Below are 21,736 nucleotides of genomic sequence, written 5' to 3' on the forward strand. Positions count from 1 at the left end.
TTCACAGCTCCTTCCATTATACCCCAGCTGCTTCTCTGGTTTCCCTCACGCACTTAGCTGCACAAATATCTGCTGAATGAAATGACTTTTAAAAAAATTGCCAGGTGTTGACAGCCGCTTAAATATCTATAATTAAAAAAAGCAAGCATGCTGACCGCTGGGGATGCACAACTAATTCTCCACACACCTTTAGCGCTTCTTTGCCGGGTGGTCGGCAGCTTTCGCTCCAGCGAACGTCTTCCCCACCAGACAGGCAGCGCAGGTCCCCAAGGAAACAAGATCGCGCGCGGCCCCTTTAAGGCTGCGGGCGGCGCGTGCCCACTGTCCCTTCAAATGAACCAATAACAGGGCGATGGGCGGTCCGTCGAGGACCAATAAACAACGAGGACACTGCGGGGTGCGCGGCGGCCCAAGCGGTTTCAAACGGCTTAGAGCAGGCCCCTTGGTTCTGACCCGGCGGAGGTAGGTGAGTGGGCAGTGGCCCCTACCCACCCGCGCAGGCCCCTGGATCCCGGCGTCACGCGCGCCGAGGGTCCCTGAATCCCGGGCGGGGGGCTCCACGGACGCGTGCCTCCCTCTCCCCACGAACCCGGCGGGTCTGAGGCGGCAAAGCGGGGCGGAGGCCGGGGGACCGGCAACTGGAAGGGCGGGGGGCGTGGGCGCTCGTGTGCGGCCGAGGCCGGGGCTGGGATCCGGATGCCCGGAGCGCGCCGCGGCGAGGTGCGGCCGGCCGCGTCCCAGGGATGCGGGAGGCGCAGGGCCGCGCCTGGCGGCCGAGGGCGTTCCGGGACTGGGGCGGGGACCCTGTGCAACGGCCCTGCTACCGCGTCCATCGCGTAATTGTTAAATGAATGAATGAGTGAATAAGAGCCTATGAGGGCCGTGGCGGTTGTGCAGGGCCTGGTCGCCACAGAGCGTGACAAGGACAGCGGGACCGGGCCCTGCCTGCGCACCTGTGTCCCCGCCGACTGGCTGCGATTTTAACAATTCCGATCGTACCGCTCCGCCCTCACGCCTGCTTTCCGTCGCCAAAGGTGTCAGTGGAGGTTAGGTATCTTTCCGGCTCTGAAGGCTTGAGGGACGAATACAGTCACCAGCAATTCACGTGGGGCAGGCCTTGGCACTTGAACGGGAGTCTTACGTCTTCGCTCTTACTCTTTGGCCGTTGAGAGAGCTGCCCTGCAATCGTGGTAATTGTCAGGCAGGATTTAAATGCATCCCGTTTTGTTTCTGGGATAGAAGATGATGAAAGATGAAAGATGATGAAAGCCAGAGTGGCTAATGTGTGTTGGAAAACATTCGCGTTGTGAATCTTAACTGAGTTTTTTTTTTATTTAGCATCAATAGAGGATGAAGTGAATTTTGCAGAACTTGCCCCAAATGTATGCATGGCTCTAATTTAATTCTCGTGGGAACCCAGGCATCAAATCTTGGCCCAGAAATGCTGCCTGTCTTATTTTATACATAATTATAGTAATTGAAAACTCATTTTCAGAGAGGTGAACCCCTCCTATCTCCATTTTAATCACCCTGAAAAGTCCTTCTTTGACCTAAAGATCCAATAAATTAAGCTACCAATCTTTTGAAAATTTTAAGACGTCTGAAAGATTGGGACTTTTCTGAAGTGGCTGGACAGACCTTCATGTTTTTATAAAATTTAATGATACAGAGAAGGGCGAAATCAATTAATTTTTGTCAGTAAAAATTAAACCTAGTTGGTAAACTCATGAGAAAAAATTAATACAAGTTTTTAAAGTCTGTTCATTCAAAACAAAAAAAGTCTGTTCATTCAGGCAATGGCAGGCAAAGGTATTTCATAACAATTAATATACCTTATTCTTTATTACTTTTAAGGTTTTGATCATCAGCTTTGAATTACGAACAGTGGTATAGCCTTCTACAGCTGACAGCTCAGTTTTAGCAGCAGAGTTTTAATTGCAATAAATTTGAGTACCTTACTATTATAAACACCGTTCTAGGTTTTGGCGAGGCAATTAAAAAATAATAAACATCTTTAACAATGCCTTAGGATATTGTTAAAAATCTTGATGGGGAATGAAAACTTTCTTTATGTTGGAGTAAAGTAAGGTTCTCTTAGGTTACTTTGACTTAATGGAGTCTCATTCAACAAATATTGAAATTGATGCCTACTGTGTGTTAAATATTATTCTAGAGTCTGGGAATAAATAGACTAGTGAACCAGAAAAAGACAAAGCTTCTGACCTAAGGGAGTGTGACAATTTTATCTCTCAAACAAGTTGCTCTAGCATGTTGTAGTTTCCATAACCCCTCTGGCCCAGCTCTCATTCTTGAACAGTATAAATGCTCAACTACTTCTAGCAGTGGCTAACATTTATTGAATACTCACTGGGTACAATGTTTTATCATTTTTAATCCTCATAATTTTTTACAGATGAGGAAACTGAGTCTTAGAAAGATTTTTGCAACTTATTCAAGATCATTCACGTACAACAGATAGAACCTGAATTTTAACCCAAGTTAGTCTATCTCCAGGGCCTTTGCTTTTAACCTGTGGTTGTATTATATGAAGTAATAGGATCTGTTAGGGATACTTCTATCAGAGACATGATGAAATAGGGATCATAGGCATGGTAGTTTTTAGATGCAAGATGAAGCAGTTCAAAATGCATTATTTAACATATGGGAGATGGATAGCTGTGACAGTGGGGAGGGTACGGGGGTGCATAAAATTAAGATCTTGATCTAATTATCATTAGTGGATTCCTGGTGGTCAGTGTTGGAGAGATTTGAGATTCTTTTTTTGTTTGTTTGTTTTTCTATAATTCAACCTTTTTTCTTTTTTTTTGATTAAAATTTATTGGGGTGACAATTGTTAGTAAGAGATTTGAGATTCTTAAATGATTCTCATATTCTTACCTCTAGATTTCAGAATGTTACTTAGTTCATTCCAATCAGGGCAGTTGTCCTATCTACTTGATATATCTCAAACGCATTAAGCTTATTCTTTTTGGCCTTTGAGTTTGCTGTTCTTTTTTGGAACTTCCCACCCTGCTTTATCCCTGCCTCGAGCCTGTCTTTGTATACAGGCTCCACTCAGGTCTCAACTCAAATGTCATTTCCTTAAAGAGGGATTTGCTAAGCTTTCAATTAGAGTAGCCCTCTTGATCACTTTTACCTTACTTTTCATTTTTATTTACTTCATAGCATTTATTGCTCTCTGATAGGTCATTTATTGTTTGCTTGTATATCGCCTGATTTCCCCACAGAAATGAAAGCAGAGCACAGATTTTTTTTTTCTCCCTATCTGTGAATTGTTAACCCATACTCCTATGGGAAACAACTTTTATTAACTAGAGTACAGTGCTTTTGTGCAATTCCTTTTGCCTTTAGTCTTACAAGATCCCATTCATTTCTGAAGTTACCTAGGTCAGCACTTACCCCCTCCCCCCCAAAGTAAGGTTGTTTCATTTGTTAAACAGTTAAATTCTTTTGTCACAGTTTGCATTATCTGAGATCCCCCAACTTCCTAAATTTAAAAAGCAACCTCCTGATTTTAAAATTAGCATACATTAAAGTTCATTCTTTATGTTGTTAAGTTCTGTAGGTTTTGATAAATGGATCATATTTATTTGCCATTACAATATCATGAGAATACTTTCACTGCCCTAAAAATTCCCTGTACTTCACCTGTTTGTCCTTTCCTTTCCCCCCATCACCAGTAACCACCGATCATTTTATTGTTCATAGTTTTGCCTTTTCCAGAATGTCATATAATTGGAGTCATACAACATATACCCTTTTCAGACTGGCTTCTTTCATTTAGCAATATCTATTTAAGGATCTCCCAAGTCATTTCGTGGCTTGACAGCTCATTTATTTTTATTGCTGAATAATCTGTTGTATGGATGTGTCACACATATTGTTTCTCCATCCACCTATGGAAGGATATCTTTGGACACTTCTAGTTTTTGACAATTATGAACAAAGCTGCTATACACATTTGTGTACAGATTTTTGTGTGCCTATAAATTTTAGTTAACTTGGGTAAATACCTAGGTGTATGATTATTTGATCATATGGTTAAAACAGTATTTAGCTTTGTAAGAAAGTGCCAAACTTTTTTCCAAAGTGGCTGTACCGTTTTGCACGTCCACTAACAATAACTGAGAGTTCCTTTTGCTCCACATTTTGTCAGCATTTAATTTTTGGGTTTTGGTCTTTTGTTTTTTTTTGTTTTTTCCCCCCATTCTAGTAGGTGTGTAGTGCTCCCTCTTTTAAAAAAATAATTATTTTTTCATAGCCATGACTTTTTAAAAGAGAAATGACAGGGTTTTTGTTTTTGTTTTTGTTTTTTTTTAAAGATTTTATTGGGGAAGGGAAACAGAACTTTATTGGGGAACAGTGTGTATTTCCAGGACTTTTTTCCAAGTCAAGTTGTTGTCTTTCAATCTTAGTTGTGGAGGGTGACCCATTCAGCTTCAAGTTGTCCTTTCAGTCTTAGTTGTGGAGGGCGCAGCTCAGCTCCAGGTCCAGTTGCCGCTGTTAGTTGCAGGGGGCGCAGCCCACCATCCCTTGCGGGAGTCGAACCTGCAACCTTGTGGTTGAGAGCTCACTGGCCCATGTGGGAATCGCACTGGCAGCCTTCGGAGTTAGGAGCACGGAGCTCCAACCGCCTGAGCCACCAGGCCGGCCCGGGTTTTTGTTTTTAAAGAGGAAACTTTTTTAAATGAACTTTGTATTTTGTAATTTTAGATTTACAGAAAAGTTACAAAGATGATTCATAGAATGTCTATGTATCTCTCACCCAGTTTCCCTCACTATTAACATCTTACATGGTACATTTGTCAAAATTAAGAAACCAACATTGATACATTACTTTTAACTCAACTCCAGATATTGTTTGGATTTCTAGTTTTTCTATTCATATTGCATTTCTGTTTCAGGATCCAATTCAGGGATTACATTTATTTATTTGTTTGTTTGTTTGTTTGTTTATTTGCATTTCTGTTTCAGGATCCTATTCAGGGATTACATTTATTTACTTACTTATTTATTTATTTTTATTGGGGAAGGGGAACAGTGTATTTCCAGGACTTTTTTCCAAGTCAAGCTGTTGTCCTTTCAATCTTAGTTGTGGAGGGTGCAGCTCAGCTCCAGGTCCAGTTGCCATTTTCTAGTTGCAGGGGGTGCAGCCCACCATCCCTTGCGGGACTGAGGAATCGAACCAGCAACCTTGTGGTTGAGAGCCCGCTCTCCAACCAACTGAGCCAGCTGGGAGCTCAGTGGCGGCTCAGCTCAAGGTGCCGTGTTCAATCTTACGTGCAGGGGGCAAAGCCCACAATCCTTTGCAGGACTCGAGGAACTGAACTGGCAACCTTGTGGTTGAGAGCCCACTGGGTCATGTGGGAATCGAACAGGCAGCCTTCAGAGTTAGGAGCTCCGACCGCCTGAGCCATCGGGCCGGCCCCCTCAGGGATTACATTTAGTTGTCATCTCTCTTAGTCTTCTCTGGTCTTTGACAGTTTCTCAGTCTTTCTTGTCTTTATGACCTTGACAATTTTGTGGGGTACGTAGTAGTTTGTTTTATGGAATATCCTTTTTTTGGGGTTTGTCTGATGTTTTTCTTATTATTAGATAAGGGTTTTGTATTTTTGGAGAAGAATACCATCATTTCTTATCAGAGAATATGTGACATCCACATAACGTCGCCGATGATGTTAACCTTGATCACTTGGTTAAGGTAGTGTTTGCTAAGTTAAGTAGCAGTATTACTATTTTCCCTTTTTTATACCTAGTCTTTGGAAGTTAGTCACTAAATCTAGTCCACCTTCAAAGCGGGTGGTGGGCTTAAGTTCCACTTCCTGGAGGGAACAGTATCTACATAGATTGTTCGGAATTTTCTAAGATTTGTCTCTTCTTGCCCCATTTATTTCTTTATTCAACTAGTTATCTATTTTAGTATGTGTATCTGTTTTGTACTTTGAGTTATAGTCTGATTCTACGTTATTTATTTCCTCAAATTGTTCCAACTTTGACTATTGGGAGCTCTTTCAGATTGGCTCCTGTGTCCCTTTGACATGCCCCCCATTCTTTTTTTCTCTTTGAGCATTTCTGTTATTACAAGATGCTCCAGGCTAATCTTTATTTTCCCTGCCTCAACCCTAGAATGAACCATTTCTCCAAGGAGTCCTCGTTCCTTTTATTGGACAGTGGTACATAGAAACCAAAACCTGGATGCTCAGTGTGCTCATTATTCTAGGCCCCCCTCAGTAGACAGCGCAGGAGAATATATGTATGTATGCTAACCCACGTATATGCACATACATATAGCTGTTTCTGTGTCCTTCCACCAGTGTTTGTATTAAGCTTAAACATGATTTCATACAGTTCTCTCCAACTTTCAGAGGAAACTTATGTCCCAAACAAGTCCTTTTTGTAACTTACTTTTGTATTGAGATCTTTTTTCTCCTGATAACGCTTTTTAAATGCCATAGAAAATATTGTTTTCCATGACTTGGTAAATAGTTGTTTGTTTACTGGGATATGATCTTTGTTTAGAGATGCATTCAAAGCATAAATTCTGACTCAGTTTAAATGTTCATACATTTTGGGCATAGATATGATGTCAGATAAGCCATGGTGACCTTGTGTCTCTTCAAACATGGTTTATGTTATTTTATTGAGATAAACCTATTTTTTTGATATCTTGATAATATTTCTTAGTAGCTTGTTAGTGACTTTTAGGTACTTCCTATAAAGATGAGAAAAGGTTGAGTAGTCTCAAGTATTTCTTGAAATGAAATTTGTTTGTTTAATGTGGATGTCTTTTTATTTTTTTTCAATCATAAGACTTAAAGTAGCATTTTATTTATCTAAAAGTCAACTGCCAGGAAATAAACCAAAAAAGTATTTTCAGCAGCCACAAATATTATGGATTTCCCTCAAGTATATCCTGCTCCTCTTTATGCACAATGTTATGCACAATACTGCTTCATTCTTTAAATCAAGGCTAAAATTAGAAAGGTGGCACTACTACAAGCTATCTAGAAGTGCTAGCTTGATCACAAAGGTTGAGGAAGGAAAGCTACAAAATAATAAAACATTAAAATTCAAAACCACATTGGAAACATTTAGTTTGGTGTAAACGTCTCTCACACCTCTGTGGCCATAGATATTGAGGGTATTGCTGCATTGATTACTCAACTGGATTACCCTGAAAAGTTGAAATGATTATTAGTATACTTTGTTTAAGACTAAGAAGAGACTTACGTATTTTCTTAGATCAGTATAAAAAAACAAATAATTGGTGTTTCAGGGATAAACCTCATATCTGGCAAACTTGGCTGTTTAGAACATCTCATTCCCTAATCAATTTTGCTGTTTTATTATTTTTTCTCTTTTGTATTTGTTTGCTGTGTTTATCATTTTATGTCCTTATCAACTTGCAGTATGAAGTCTCGTGTAGATTTTAGGAATTTTTTTTCAGTACTGTAATTACACACTTTTCTTTTAGTCCTTTTTAAAAATGTGGTACATTCCTTTAAAAAAAAGTCTCATGAAACTCTCCCAGACGGGCTGGCCCGGTGGCTCAGGCGGTTAGAGCTCCATGCTCTTGACTCCTAAGGCTGCCGGTTCGATTCCCACATGGGCCAGTGGGCTCTCAACAACCACAACCACAACAAAAAAAAAAAAGGAAACTCTCCCAGACTAAAACTAGCGTAAGTGCTTCACTTGGGAGTGAAAACCAAATTCTGTGTCTAGAATCTCTGTGAAGTAAATAAAAACAGCTTTTTTTGTTTCTACAGAGGACTGCCTGCTTATTTTGAGCAATGTTTAATATGGGATATTCTTCCAAACAAAATATGGACGGTTCCCTGAGTATTATAAAATGGCATTTACTTGTTTAAGTAATAGTAAATCTGCTTTCTATAGGATAAAAGGGAATAGATTGCTTGTATACCCAAAGAATAACAGATACTTGGGGGGATTCTTAACATCTATAAGTTAAAAATCTCATTTAATCTTCATAACAACAATTAGTTGAATTACCTTAGGCAAGTTACTTAAACTCTGTGCCTCAGTTTTTTCTTCTGTAAAATGAGGATGATAGTATCAACTTAGAGTTCAGAGAATTGAATGAATTAGTACATGTGAAGTGCTTAGAATAGAGTCTGGCACATGCTGTTTTAGAAGTGTCTATTAAATAAGGAACCACATGAAGATGGCACTGTTATGATGAATGATAAAACGGAGGCTGAGCTAATGTGTGACAGAGCAAGTTTTAGAATTCAGATCTAACTCCAGAGCCCAACATGACAGATTTAGATTGAATTTAATCTTGACTAGAGCTCTCTACAATAAGATTTATTGCAAGCATCTGTTCGACTGCCGTGGCTTTGCCAAAGTGAAAGATTCTAAAATTAAAATTATCCTCTTTTAATGGATTTTATAATCAAAAAGTAGGTAACTAAGAAAACAGTGGCAAAAATTGTATAAAATTTCAAAATCTGTCACTGAGCAGTTTTTCACTTTGAAAAAGGATTTACTTCAGAATTCTATTAAATATAAGGTGTTTTCCTGACACATTTGACATACACATTCAACATACAAAATTTTATTTATAAACAACTCAAGAAACTCACTTATTGAATATTTAAGTCTTCCATGATTTGATGAAATTATGCAATTTTAGGAATTGTATACTAGAGTACAAATCATTCTGCTAGATGCTGGGATAATAAATAAGACTCAATTCCTTCTTTCAAAGGAGCTATGGTGCCCAAAAAAATGTTAAGTGAGGGAAGTGAGGCTTATTTTATGGGATGAGTGTAGGCAGAACTAGCTTCAAGATTCCAAGCTGGAATTTTTAATTTTTAGAGCTTTTAAAAATATTATGATAAAATATTTAAGATTGTATATTTAAAAAGTAGGCCTGTAGGTATTAAAGTGAAAAGTAGAAGTTCTTTAGCCAGCCACCTTAGACACACTTCTTAGAAATAGCCACGGTTAACAGTTTTCTATGGACCCTTCCAGAAAATTTTTGTGGGCTCTCAAACATGTACAATGTTGTATTAGTTTTCCATGGCTGCTGTAACAAATTACCGCAAATTTGGTGGCTTAAAACAACTGAAATTTATTCTCAGAATTCTGGAGGCCAGAAGTCTGAAATTTAAGGTGGTTATGTACATTCACATCATTGTAAAACATCTCCATAACTTTTTCATCTTGTAAATCTGAAACTGTGTTCCTTAAATAACTCCCTATTTCTCTGTTCCCCCAACCCCTGGTAACCACCATTCTACTTTTTGTTTCTATGAATTTTACTAGTTCAGATACCCCATATAAGTAGAATCATACTATTTGTCTTTTTGTGCCTGGCTGTCTCATTTAGCTTAATGTCCTCAAAGTTCATCCATATTGTGGCATGACAGAATTTATGTCATTTTATGACTAATATTCCATTGTATGTATATAACACATTTTGTTTATCCATTCATCCTTTGATGGTCATTTGAGTTTCCTCTACCTTTGGCTGGTGTGAATAGTGCTGCTTTGAACATGGATGTACAGACCTCTTTAGACCCAGCTTCTGATTCTTTTGGGTATCAGAAGTGGAATTGCTGGATCATATGATAATATGTATTTTATTTTTAATTTTTTGAGCAACCTCCATACTGTTTTCCATAGAAGTTGCACCATTTTCAATTCTACCAACATTGCCCGGGGTCCAATTTCTCTATATTCTGGTCAACATTTATTTTCTGTTTTTGTTTTTTGTTGTTGTTTTGTGGAGGAAGGTTTGATAGTAACCATTTCCGACTGGGTGCAAGGTGATACCTCATTGTGGTTTTGACTTGCCTTTCTCTGATGGTTAGTGATGTTGAGTATTTTCTCATGTGCTTCTTGATCATTTGTATATAATTTTTGGAAAAATCAAGTCTTTTGCCCATTTTTTTCAATTGGATTATTTGGGTTTGTGTTATTATAGTTCTTCATATTTTTTGGATATTAACCCCTTATCAGATACATGATTTGCAGATTTTTTTCAGTTCTGTAGGTTGCCATTTTATACTGTTGTGTCCTTTGATGCACAAATGTTTTTAAGTTTGATGTAGTCTCATTTGTTTTTTATTTGTTTGTTTGCTTTTGTTGCCTGTTCTTTTGGCATCATATCTAAGAAATCATTGTCTATTCAAATGTCAGAAGCTTTTCCTCAATGTTTTCTTCTAGAAGTTTTATAGTTTTAAATCTTAGCATTTAAGTCGTTAATCATTTTGAGTTAATTTTCGTATATGGTGTTAGATAAAGGTCTGACTTGATTCTTTTGCACATGGACATACAGTTTTCCCAACACTATTTGTTGAAGAGATTGTCCTTTCCCCACTGAGAGGTCTTGGCACCTTGTCAAAGATCATTTGACCCTATATGCGAGAGTTTATTTCTGATTTCTCTAATTTATTCCATTGGTCTATTTGTGTTATTTCCAGTACCCCACTATTTTGATTACTGTAGCTTTATAATATATTTTGAAGTCAGGAAGTGTGAGTTCTCCAACATTATTCTTTTTCAAAATTGTCTTGGCTATTCAGGGTCCTCTGAGATGCCATATGAATTTTAACATGAATTTTTCTATTTCTGCAAAAAATGCTATTGTGATTTTAATAGGAAGCTGTGTTGAATCTGTCGATAACTTTCAGTAGTAGGGACATCTTTATAAGTCTTCCAATCCATGGACATGGGATGTCTTTCCATTTATTTGTGTCTTTAATTTCTTTCAGCATTGTTTTGTAGTTTTCAGTGTACAAGTCTTTCATTGCCTTTATTAGGTTTATTCCTAAGTATTCTTTTTGATGCTATTGTAAGTGGAGTTGTTTTATTAGTTTCCTTTTCAGATTGTTCATTGTCAGTTTATAGAAACACTACTGATTTTTTTTTTTTTTAAAGATTTTACTGGGGAAGAGGAACAGGACATTATTGGGGAACAGTGTTTACTTCCGGGACTTTTTCCAAGTCAAGTCGTGTCCTTTCAATCTTAGTTGTGGAGGGTGCAACTCAGCTCCAGGTCCAGTTGCCATTGTTAGTTGCAGGGGGCACAGCCCAACATCCCTTGCAGAGTTGAACCAGCAACCTTGTGGTTGAGAGGACACGCTCCAACCAGCTGAGCCATCTGGCCACCCATGAGCTGAGCAACAGCTCATTGACTTCATTCTAGTTGCGGAGGGCGGAGCTCGCTGGCCCATGTGGGAATCCAACTGGCAGCCTCCTTGCCCACACTCGTTGCTCACACTCTAACCAACTAGCTATCCGTCCACCCACAACTGATTTTTGTGTGTTGATTTTGTATCTTGAAACTTCACTAAATTCATTTATCCTAACAATTCTCTTTTGTGGAATCTCTAGGGTTTTCTACATATAAGATTATGTCATCTGCAAACAAAGATAATTTGATTTCTTCCTTTCCAGTTTAGATGCCTCTTATTCTTTTTTTTTTTTTTTTTTTTTGCCTAATTGCTCTAAGACTTCCAATACTATATTAAAAAGGAATGGCTAGCATGAACAGCATCCTTGTTTTGTTCCTGGTTTTAGAGAAAAAGCTTTCAGTCTTTCTCCATTGAGTATGATGTTAGCTGTGGGCTTTTTCATAAATGGTCTTTATTATGTTGAGGTATTTCTTTCTATTCCTAGTTTGTTGATTGTATTTTTTTTTTATCATGGAAAGTATTAAATCTTGTCAAATGCCTTTTACTTCATCAATTGAGATGATCGTATGGGTTTTGTCCTTCATTCTTTTAATGAAGGACAATGATATAGTATACTACGTTGATTAATTATGGTATGTTGAACCATCCTTGCATTCCAGGAATAAATCCCACTTGGTTATGATATATAATCCTTTTAATATGCCGTTGGATTGGGTTTGCTAGTATTTTGTTGAGGATTTTTACACCGATGTTTATCAGCAATATTGATCTGTAGTTTTCTTGTAGTATCTTTGACTTTGGTGTCAGGGTAATACTGGCCTCATAGAATGAGCTTGGAAATGTCCCCTCTTTGATTTTTTGGAAGACTTTCAAGAGGATTGGTGTTAATTCTTCTTCATATGTTTGGTAGAATTCTCCAATGAAACTATCTGCCCCGAGCTTTTAATGTATCACTTTTAAATCCCTTTTCAGTGATGGTTGACAGTAGAATGTTCAGCTTGGTGTAGCACCGTGAGTACACGCCCTGAATGTCTTTGAATGTTGATGCTGACTACTTGGTGCTGTAAATTGTGCTAGCTGGGACTAAATGATTTAGAAGCTTTTCTTCTCAGTACTTTGTGTATGGAGAAGGAAATACAATTCATATTTCTCACTTCTTGAATCAGTGTTTTTTACTTTTTACCATATTTCTTTGGCAGGCATAAGAGACTAATAATTAAAATTTTGCTTTTTGAATGGCTTTTGTGAATCTGTACTTTTTGACCTGGGGACAAAATATATTCTACCAGGGTTAGGAGTGCCTGAAAAAGAAAAATGATGGTAAAACCCACATGTATGCAAGCTATGGGTGTATCTTATCACTACCTCTGTGATTCTGGCATAAAGCAAACTATTTCTTTATAGTAATTTAACCAAGGGCCAAAGAGAATGGGACTTTGAGATTTTTACCACTGAAGTAGAGCATTTTTTAGACATTTAACTTGAACTGCAGATACCTTAGTTCTGAAGAAGTTGGAATTGCAAGCATGCTATTTATTTTACATAAATAGTTGTTGTGGAGTACTGTTTCATTAAATTTTAGAGGTGGGAGAGTTGTTAATACAAACTCCTTGTTTTATGCACGAGAACACTACAGCCCCCAAAGATTAAGTGACTTCCCTGAGGTTTCACAGCTAGTTAATAATAGCAGAGTAGGGAGTTGGGGATGTCAATTTTCTTCTTTCCAGCCCAGTACTTCTCTCTCTCTCTCTGTTTTTTCTTTTTAAATAGTGCTTTCCTACATTTCAGCTCGAACCCTATAGTATGGAACTTTTTAAATTATAAGATCCTATTAGCTAGAGGCAGAGCTTTTTTTGTTTCATTTTTAAACTCATAGAATATTTAATACTTTTTAAAAATAATAAATTATTTATGTTTTAAATTTTAAAAGGAAACTCTCATGTTCATACCACCCAATTTAAGATCATTACCAATATCCTGTGCAACCCTCCTTGATTGTATCCTGCGTTACATTCTCTGCCTTCCCTACTATACTCAGTTTTCAGTGTAGCCTCCTTGCATTTTTCTTTTTACTTTAACCACAAATGTGTGTGTCCCTAAACAGTATATTATTTGTTTGCATAATCATATACGTTCTTCAGTACCTAGCTATTTTTCTCTCAGCATGGTTTGTGAAATTCTTTTTTTTTTACTTCATTTGTTTTCACTGCTGTATATAATCTTTTCTGAGAATATACCACACACAGCTTGTTTATTCATTCTCCCGTCAATAAATTTTTTATTACAATTGAGATACAATTCATATGCCATAAAATTTATCCTTTTAAAGTGCACATACAATTCAGTGGCTTTTAATGTATTCACAAAGTTGTGCAGTCATCACCACTGTCTAATTCTAGAACATTTTTATCACCCCCCAAAAGAGACTTCATAGCAGTAACTCCCTACTTTCCCTATCTTTCCCCTTCCATCCCCAGCCCCTGGCAACCACTACTCTATTTTCTGTCTCTGTGGATTTGCCTGACTTGGGCATTTCATACCAATGGAATCGTATAACATACGGCCGGCCTTTTGTGCCTGGCTTCTTTTGCTTAGCATAATGATTTCAAGGTTAACTCACGTTGTAGCATGTATCAGCATTCCATTCCTCTTTATAGATGAATGATATTCCATTATATGGATGTACCACATTTGGTTTACCCATTTATCAGTTGATAGATTTTTGGGTTGTTTCCACTTTGGGGCTCTTATGAATAATGCTGCTATTGACATTTACGTCCAAGTTTTATGTGGACATATGTTTTCAGTTCTCTTGGGAATAGGTTGTTAATATCAAATATTTTCTAATTTACATACCCACCACCAACATACAAAAATTTCAAATCCCCTTTAAGCTTCTAAATATTTTCTTGTAAGCTTCTTTTTGCTTCCCAATCAAGAGAATTACACTTTTGATAAAGATGTTTAATATGACTTGCTATGTAAAGCAATTGTTGAGGAATTTTATTTAGACTGCAGAAAAACTCCTCTGAATATTGGAAAACCAGTCTGATTAACAGATGTGTAATGTGTATGTTTTGGTTTGTTACTTTTTGTTTAACCTTATAGCTTGTTGATCCAGATAATATGACCAGATTTGACTACTCTTGAATGGGATTCAAAAGAGAAATTTTCATTGATGTTGCCCTTTGAAAGTGTTATAAAGTAACTTCCACAATTCATACCAAATGAGCTATGACTGGTTTTGCAAATAGAAGAGTGTGTTCCAAACCATTCATACTAGATAGCAGAAAGAACTGGTTTTAATTCATAGGTATACAGATCCATACTGCAAATTAATAGTAGTTATCTAGTTACACTTGAACTCTTACATTACTAGTAGAGGAGGAGTGTAAAATGGTTCATATTGCTTCTATGGAAAACAGTTTGGTAGTTACATATAAAATTAAACATACACTTAACCATACCACCCGTCATTACCACTCCTGGGTCTTTGCCCAAGAGAAATGAAAACTTGTGTTCATATAAAAATCTTTTGCAGTTTTTTTTTTCCATAATTGCTAAAAACTGGACACAACCCACATGTCCTTCAACTGGAAAATCAATGAACAAAATGTGTTGGATCATACATTGGAATACTATTCAGCAATAAAAAGGAACAAAGTACCGATTTATGTGATAACGTGGGTGATCTCAGTTGTATTATACTAAATGAAAAAAGCCAGACTCAAAAGTGCATACTGAATGATTATTTTTATATGACATTGTGGAAAAGGCAAAACTAGAGTGACCAGTGATTGCCTGGGGGAGAGATTGACTACAAAGGGACACCAGGGAGTTTTTTGGCTAACGTAGATGTTCTTTCTTTTCTTTTTTTAATTAAAATGTATTGGGATGACATGGTCAACAAAACTACATAAGTTTCAGTGTACAATTCTGTAATACATCACATATATATTGCATTACGTGTTCACCACCCAGAGTCAGTTCTCCTTCCATCACCATATATTTGACTAACGGAGATGTTCTTGATGGTGGTGATGGATACATGACTGTTGGTCAAAACTCATAGAACTGTGTACTAAAAAGAGTGAATTTTACTGTTTGTAAGTTACACCTCAGTAAACCTAACTTACAAGCTCAAGGAATCTCTCCTCCCTATCCTCATTAACTCCTTCTGGGACTAGAACACAGGAGCTAGGAACAGCCAGTTGGAGGGAGCCATATATTTGCTTTTTATTTTTAAAAGGAATGTGATAGAAAAGTTAGAAAATAAATACTTGTTGAACATTGTTTATTTTATTTACCAAATACGATATGGCACTTTATTTTAAGCCCTTTTCTAAGTGCTTTACAAATATAATAAACTTAAGTCAATTAATTCTTCTAATAACCCAGTGAGGTAGGTAGTATTATTTTTCCCTGTTTACAAATAGAAAACAGAAGCAGAGAGAGGCAGGAATTTGTCCAAAGCCACATAGCCAATACACAGCACAATGAGGATTTGAACTAAGCATTCTAGTTCCAGAGTCCATGCTGTTAATCACTAACTTGACTTGTTTCCTTCATTGAATATGATCTAATGAAGAATTCTAGTTAATGCTTAAAACTTCCTTTCACTGGTAATATGTGCACTACATATTTCTCTATGTTTAATTTATTGCAAAAAAATTACAGTGAAGATTTTTTTTTAAAAGTAATTGCGGTTTTTGCAATTTAACTTTTTTTATTATTGGGGAAGGGGAACAGGACTTTATTGGGATATGGTGTGTACTTCCAGGCATTTTTTCCAAGTCAAGTTGTTGTCCTTCAGTTTTAGTTGTGCAGCTCAGCTCCTGGTCCAGTTGCCAGTTGCTAGTTGCAGGGGACGCACCCCACCATCCCTTGCGGGAGTCGAACCGGCAACCTTGTGGTTGAGAGGATGTGCTCCAACGAACTGAGCCATCTGGGAGCTCAGCGGCATCTCAGCTCAAGGTGCCGCCGTGTTCAATCTTAGTTGCAGGGGACGCTGCCCACCATCCCTTGCGGGACTCAAAGAATGGAACTGGCAACCTTGTGGTTGAGAGCCCGCGCTCCAACCAAGCCATCTGGGAGGCAGCTCAGCTCAAGGTGCCGTGTTCAATCTTAGTTGCAGGGGAACAAGCCCACCATCCCTTGCGGGATTCGGAGGAGTTGAACCGGCAGCCTTGTGGTTGAGAGCCCACTGGCCCATGTGGGAATCGAAAGAGCAGCCTTCGGAGTTAGGAGCATGGAGCTCCAACGGCCTGAGCCACTGGGCCGGCCCCAGTGAAGATTTTTTTTAAAGCACAAGAAATGCCACTTTCCTGATACATGAATTGTTATTATTTCCCCATGTTCTCGTCCATTTTTTACTCGTGTGCATAGGTAATATTTACTAAATCATTTCCTAACCAGTTTCTTCTTTAGCATGTTAAACAGACTGTCGCTACCCGGTAATTGGTTGAATTATGAAGGTTTTACATGTTCAGTTTAGTCTCTTAATGTTATAATAAAGAAAAGGAAGCAATAACCAAAATTAGATGAGCTGTATTTGGACTGTGATATTTGTTAACCTAGAATCTAAGAGTTATTCATGAATGTTTACATAAAATGTCTATGCATTTGGGACAAAAGATAGAAATCCCTATAATAATAATAATCTTGAGCTCTGATGTCAGAGACTGAGCTGTAACAATCAGTGGATTTTTCTTTAAATTTTTAATTTACTAGTAAGCACTGCACTGGGTATTATCCATTTATGTGTGTGTGCACTATACTATGCATATTGAGATTACCTGAATTCCTGCATTGAAGATAGTATTGATCATACCTTTTGTGATAAATATTTATTGAGTATTCATTTCATATCACACTGGAAGAAAAAGATGATTAAGATACATTCCAGCCCTTGCCCTGGAGGTGCTCGCAATCTAACGGGAAGGCTGACCTGCAAACCATTATTACCCTCAGAATAGTGTGATAAGCTTGATGGGGATATAATAAAAGAGTATCTTAATTACTTCAGTCAAAAGCATCATCTCCTTAGCCTTGAATTCTTTAAGACCTTCTGGATGAAGGTAACCTGGGTCTGCTCCCTAGTAGAGCAGTCTCCGTGCCTGTCATTTGGAATCAAAGTTTCCACTTGAACCCCTATTCAAGATGGAAGGTGTTAGGGTTCTTATAAATGGTCTTTAGCTTCACTAAATTGAGTCCCATACTGGTCTGGTGGTGATTTAAGGCTTTAATATGGTGTGTTTTTTCACCTAGTTTAGGTGGAGGAATACAGGCTTAAAAAACTCATAAATCTCTTTCCTGACATATGAAGAAGACACAAAATGTAGTCAAACCTGGTAAGCTGTGATTGAGGAAAAATTCATTCTATGGGAAAAAAAAGTTAAAACTCATTGATAACCTATGGAGAGCTCAAAGACTACTACTTAACTCCCTGAGATATTAATCCAGTTTCTCCTACAAATGTCTCAAGAACTCTTCATATTAAATTAGGTTGTGTATCACAGTTGTATTTGCATGCAAGATTTCTTTATCTGAATAGGCTTATAGTGAATTCTTGGCCAATTTTTGAAAAATCACATTTTACTCACAAAAAGGAGAATGTTATTTTTCTATTTTGCCTCCTATTGCCTGCCTTCCTACTCATCATTGTCTGGGATTCCTCTTGTTGTGGAGAAGAGAAGGAAGTCAGGGACCGGGTGAGGTGAAGCAGTACAGGATGCCAGGTTCTTTTCTGGGCCTTTGAGTTGCCATTCGAAGAACACTGCTCAAGTTAATGAAGTAAGCGGCTTACATAATGGGGGCTATATATTTACCCTGATGCTTTGGCAATTTTCCTGCAGCAATTTTTTTCCCCCCTGGAGGAGGGATTAGAATTGTGATAGTAGGAACTAGCTATCTCCTTTGTTTCTGGAACATTACCTGTGTGTTGCCACCAAAAAAGAGGCCCACCCAACTGCGGTAGAGTCTTCCTAGTTGGTCCTTCATTTGCCTCTTTCCTTGGAAACCCTGTGAGCGGAAGGAGCACCCTGCGTCCTGCAGACCTCTGGGCGAAGGGCTGCGGCGCCTTTAAGCCTCCAGTGTGTGCGGGGCGGGGGACCGAGGTGGGGCGGGCACTCTGACAGCGCACTCTTTGCCCCGCCCCCGGAGGAGGCGTTTCCCAGCGGCCGCCGCACCAAAGCTGCCGCCCGCCGGTGTTCCTGCTGATTCTGCTCGGACCTTAGGGCCCCCGACCTCTCCCTGCTCAGGGAGCGTAAGTGTCAAACTGCGGGTGAGGGTCAAGCATCCCGTGCCCATGCCGGAAGTCCTGGTGGACAGTACAGGGGACTTTCCTGGCCTATCAGAGGCTAAGGCGGTGAAAGAGCATAAACAATGCCGGCTGCAGTGAGCTAAAGCCTGGGGCATCTGCTCTACTTCTGGGTGGTGACAGCGGCCCTAGGGTGCTTGTTTGGATATGCAGTGGTTGAGTGGCGCTTAAGACCTAGCTTTGCCCCAGTCTGGTTCCTACTTGGAGTAAGGACAGGGTTGCTTTTACCCGGGTATAACCCCGTTGAGCTAGATGGGTGGAGCTGGATCTAGTGCCCTGGGCCTTGGGTCCTTAGCCTGGGATTTGGAGTCTTGAGTAGCTTCCGGAGGAGTACGCCTTAGGTTTTCAGCTACCTTGGTACAATTGAGTAGTAACAAAGTTGACCTAATTCACAGCCAGGTTTAGCTTTCCATCTCCCCAGAGGCCTGTGTTGGTATCGGGTCCACCTTTTGGAGACATTGACAGTGATCATCTGTTAGAGAGAGTCTAACAGTTAACCTTCTTTCCTGCTGATATGTAGCATGATGGGAAAGAGACAGCTCTTTATCCTTCCTCCTCTTTGAAAGAATTTATGGGAGGCCACCATCCCAGGATTAGGACAGCAAGCACACCCAAGTTTGTTGAGATTATCTGCTAGAGAAGCAGTTCAGATTTCTGGCCCCCTGACAATGCAGAATACTCCAGCAAGAGTATAACACTCGTCCTTGTGAATGTGAATTACCTAGAGGCAGTGAGGCTTTTTAAATTAAAAGGAAAGACTTGCCATTTTGTTACTGGCTACTTAGGGAGTTCGGCTGGCTTGGCCAAGTAATAAAAATCTTAAATTTTGTATGCTAGTTACATAATTCTTATGCTTCTTTAGTCCAGTTGTTCTTCCTAGATATAGTTTGAGTAAAGATTTCTGGGTATGTATCAGTGTAGTCTGTTTTATGCTTGTTTTATAATTATTTTCTTTTTTGGAGCGAGTCTGTCATCACACCTCGTTGGTCATTCAAAGGGGTTGCTTTTTGAGTGGGCAAAATTTTTCCTCAAACTCCCCTCAGACTCGTTCTATGCCTCTGCAGTAGCATTTCCTTTGCCAGAATGAGTCTAGGAATGGTAATCAGATCCAGATCTCTTGTATTGTGATAGTGAGGAGCTTTTGTAGGTCAAGGGCTTGGAAATAGTCCATAAAATAGTTTCACTGCCTTAGCTTCTTGCAAGTAGAAAGTTAAAGCAATCTATTTAGTAGCTATCTAATTATCTTAACAGGCTGTCATGGTACAGGAATTTAAAATAAAAGGACACCCACACTTGGAGCCTTGGGTGGTGGGGAAGAGTGGTGGACTGAGATAGGAGACGTAGGTTCTAAGCCCAGCTCTAACCTTACTCATGACTTCATCTCCTGGTGTCTTAGCTGGTTAATAATGAATGAGAAAATGCATAGATTGCTTGGGTTTATATGTTATGATAGTACATAATGCATATTGAATAGGTAATTTGTTATTTAATTAAATACTAAACTGGAAAGTCAGACAGTTCAATATTCTAAGTTCTGCCCTTATGTGTGACCTTGGAAACATTTCTAGTCTAAAAATAAACAATTACATCTAAACCTTTTCAGCAATGTGGACTATCTGGTATTTGAGCTCTTTGGAAGACATTTTAGATACATCAGTGGTGTAAGATTATAATATTTCTGTAGAACAGATTTATTTCATAGCTAACCTCCTTACCTTTCCCTCTTTTAAGCTAGGGTAAAACCTGAGAACTCTGAATAATTTGAAATTTCTGAATATTTGTAGTATGGACTAGATTGAATGAACCATAGCAAGCATCATATATACAGTAGTTCAAATTAATTTTATTAATGCTTCTCTTTGTTGGCAATTTTATTCACTCTTAATACATCAAACCTTGCTATGTAGTGAAAAGTTGGTTTCCTGTGTTTATGTTTATAAAATCCAGAACTCTCTGTTCATCCCAGATGCCACTTTTCTAACCACTTAAAGATCATATTTCTCAAGTCTAAAACCAAAAACTTACACTATTCCTCACCTCACCTGTCCATTACTTCCCCCAAACAACTCAGAACTTCTTTCTGACATATTTTTCTGTTGCCCCATCACCTAGACAGGCGTCTCCTACTAGACTCTTCTTCCTACTCCCACATCCTTAGTTGCTAAGGCTTATTGATTCTACTTATTTAATGTAACTCCTTTCCGTCTCCCCCGCCCACCCTTTCCATTCCTACTGCCAAGACCCCTATTTATGGCTCTTACTTATCTTTGTACTGGAATACTGCAGTAATTTCCTATAAAGACTCTCTCTTTTCTCTTCCAGTTCATTCTACATAGATTTTTTCTGTCCCCCTAGATTTTTTTAAATTAAGGTTTATTGGAGTGACAATTGTTAGTAAAGTTACATTTGTTTCAGGTGTACAATTCTGTAACACATCATCTATATATCACATTGTATGTTCACCACCCAGAGTCAAGTCTCCTTCCATCACTATACATATGATCCCTTTTACCCTCATCTACCACCCTAGATTTATTTTTCTAAAGTAAATAGAATCAAGTCATTGCCCTGCTTCAGTTCATCAGCATCCTCTGCTGTTTAGTTTTATGTTTAAGATTCTACATGATCTGACCCTAGTCTACCTTTCTGATCTTACACTCAAATAAGTGGAGCCATTCAGTCAGTGTTCCCTAAATATGCTCAGTATTTTCCTACATCCCAGACTTCGCCTTTTTTGTTTTCTCAGTGTAGAATGTCTCCTCTTCCACTCCTGTGTTTTTGAAAAAGCCCACCCATTCATCACTAAGTTCAGATGCAATCCTTTCTAGGTACGAGATTTTCACTGACCATCCCTCACTCACTGGTGGTTAATCCTATCTCTGAACTCCTATAACCCTTATTTGTCCCTTGCCAATGTCCCTTTCCATATGCATTACGTCTTGTATTATGATTATTTGTTTACACATCTTGTACTCCTGTGAACTCCTTGAACATATCATGGTTTACCCACAGGGAAATTTAGTGAATGAACTTAGGTAAAAATTGGAATGGAGTAATTCCTTATTACTAGATCCTACAATTAGTTAGGACTCTAACCTTTACTGACATCCTATGCACATGTAAAATGATTGGTAGCTTTAACAAATAATTCTTGTCTCCTAAGGACTTTTGTTAGTAAATGTTTTTGTTAGTTTGTGTTTAAACCGTTTTAATGAAGTATGTAATTCACATACCA

The 21,736-nt window shown here is 38.5% G+C and overlaps 1 protein-coding gene across 5 annotated transcripts in view; it reads left to right on the plus strand.

Annotated features, from left to right (window-relative positions):
- Positions 1-389: 389 nt before the first annotated feature.
- The window catches only part of CKAP5 (cytoskeleton associated protein 5), an 86,617-nt gene continuing 65,270 nt past the window's right edge, over positions 390-21,736 (plus strand). For 2 of the 5 annotated variants that reach the window (XM_081064349.1, XM_081064353.1), the window contains exon 1: positions 390-462. The gene's annotated coding sequence lies outside the window, so the exon portion shown is untranslated. Of the gene's footprint in view, positions 467-702; positions 1,191-18,309; positions 18,448-21,736 lie in introns of those variants that run through there. The other 3 variants (XM_081064350.1, XM_081064352.1, XM_081064351.1) reach the window with 3 other exon arrangements.

This window comes from Rhinolophus hipposideros, assembly GCF_964194185.1.
Source record: "Rhinolophus hipposideros genome assembly, chromosome: 10".
In the NCBI taxonomy this organism is placed as follows: Eukaryota; Metazoa; Chordata; class Mammalia; order Chiroptera; family Rhinolophidae; genus Rhinolophus; species Rhinolophus hipposideros.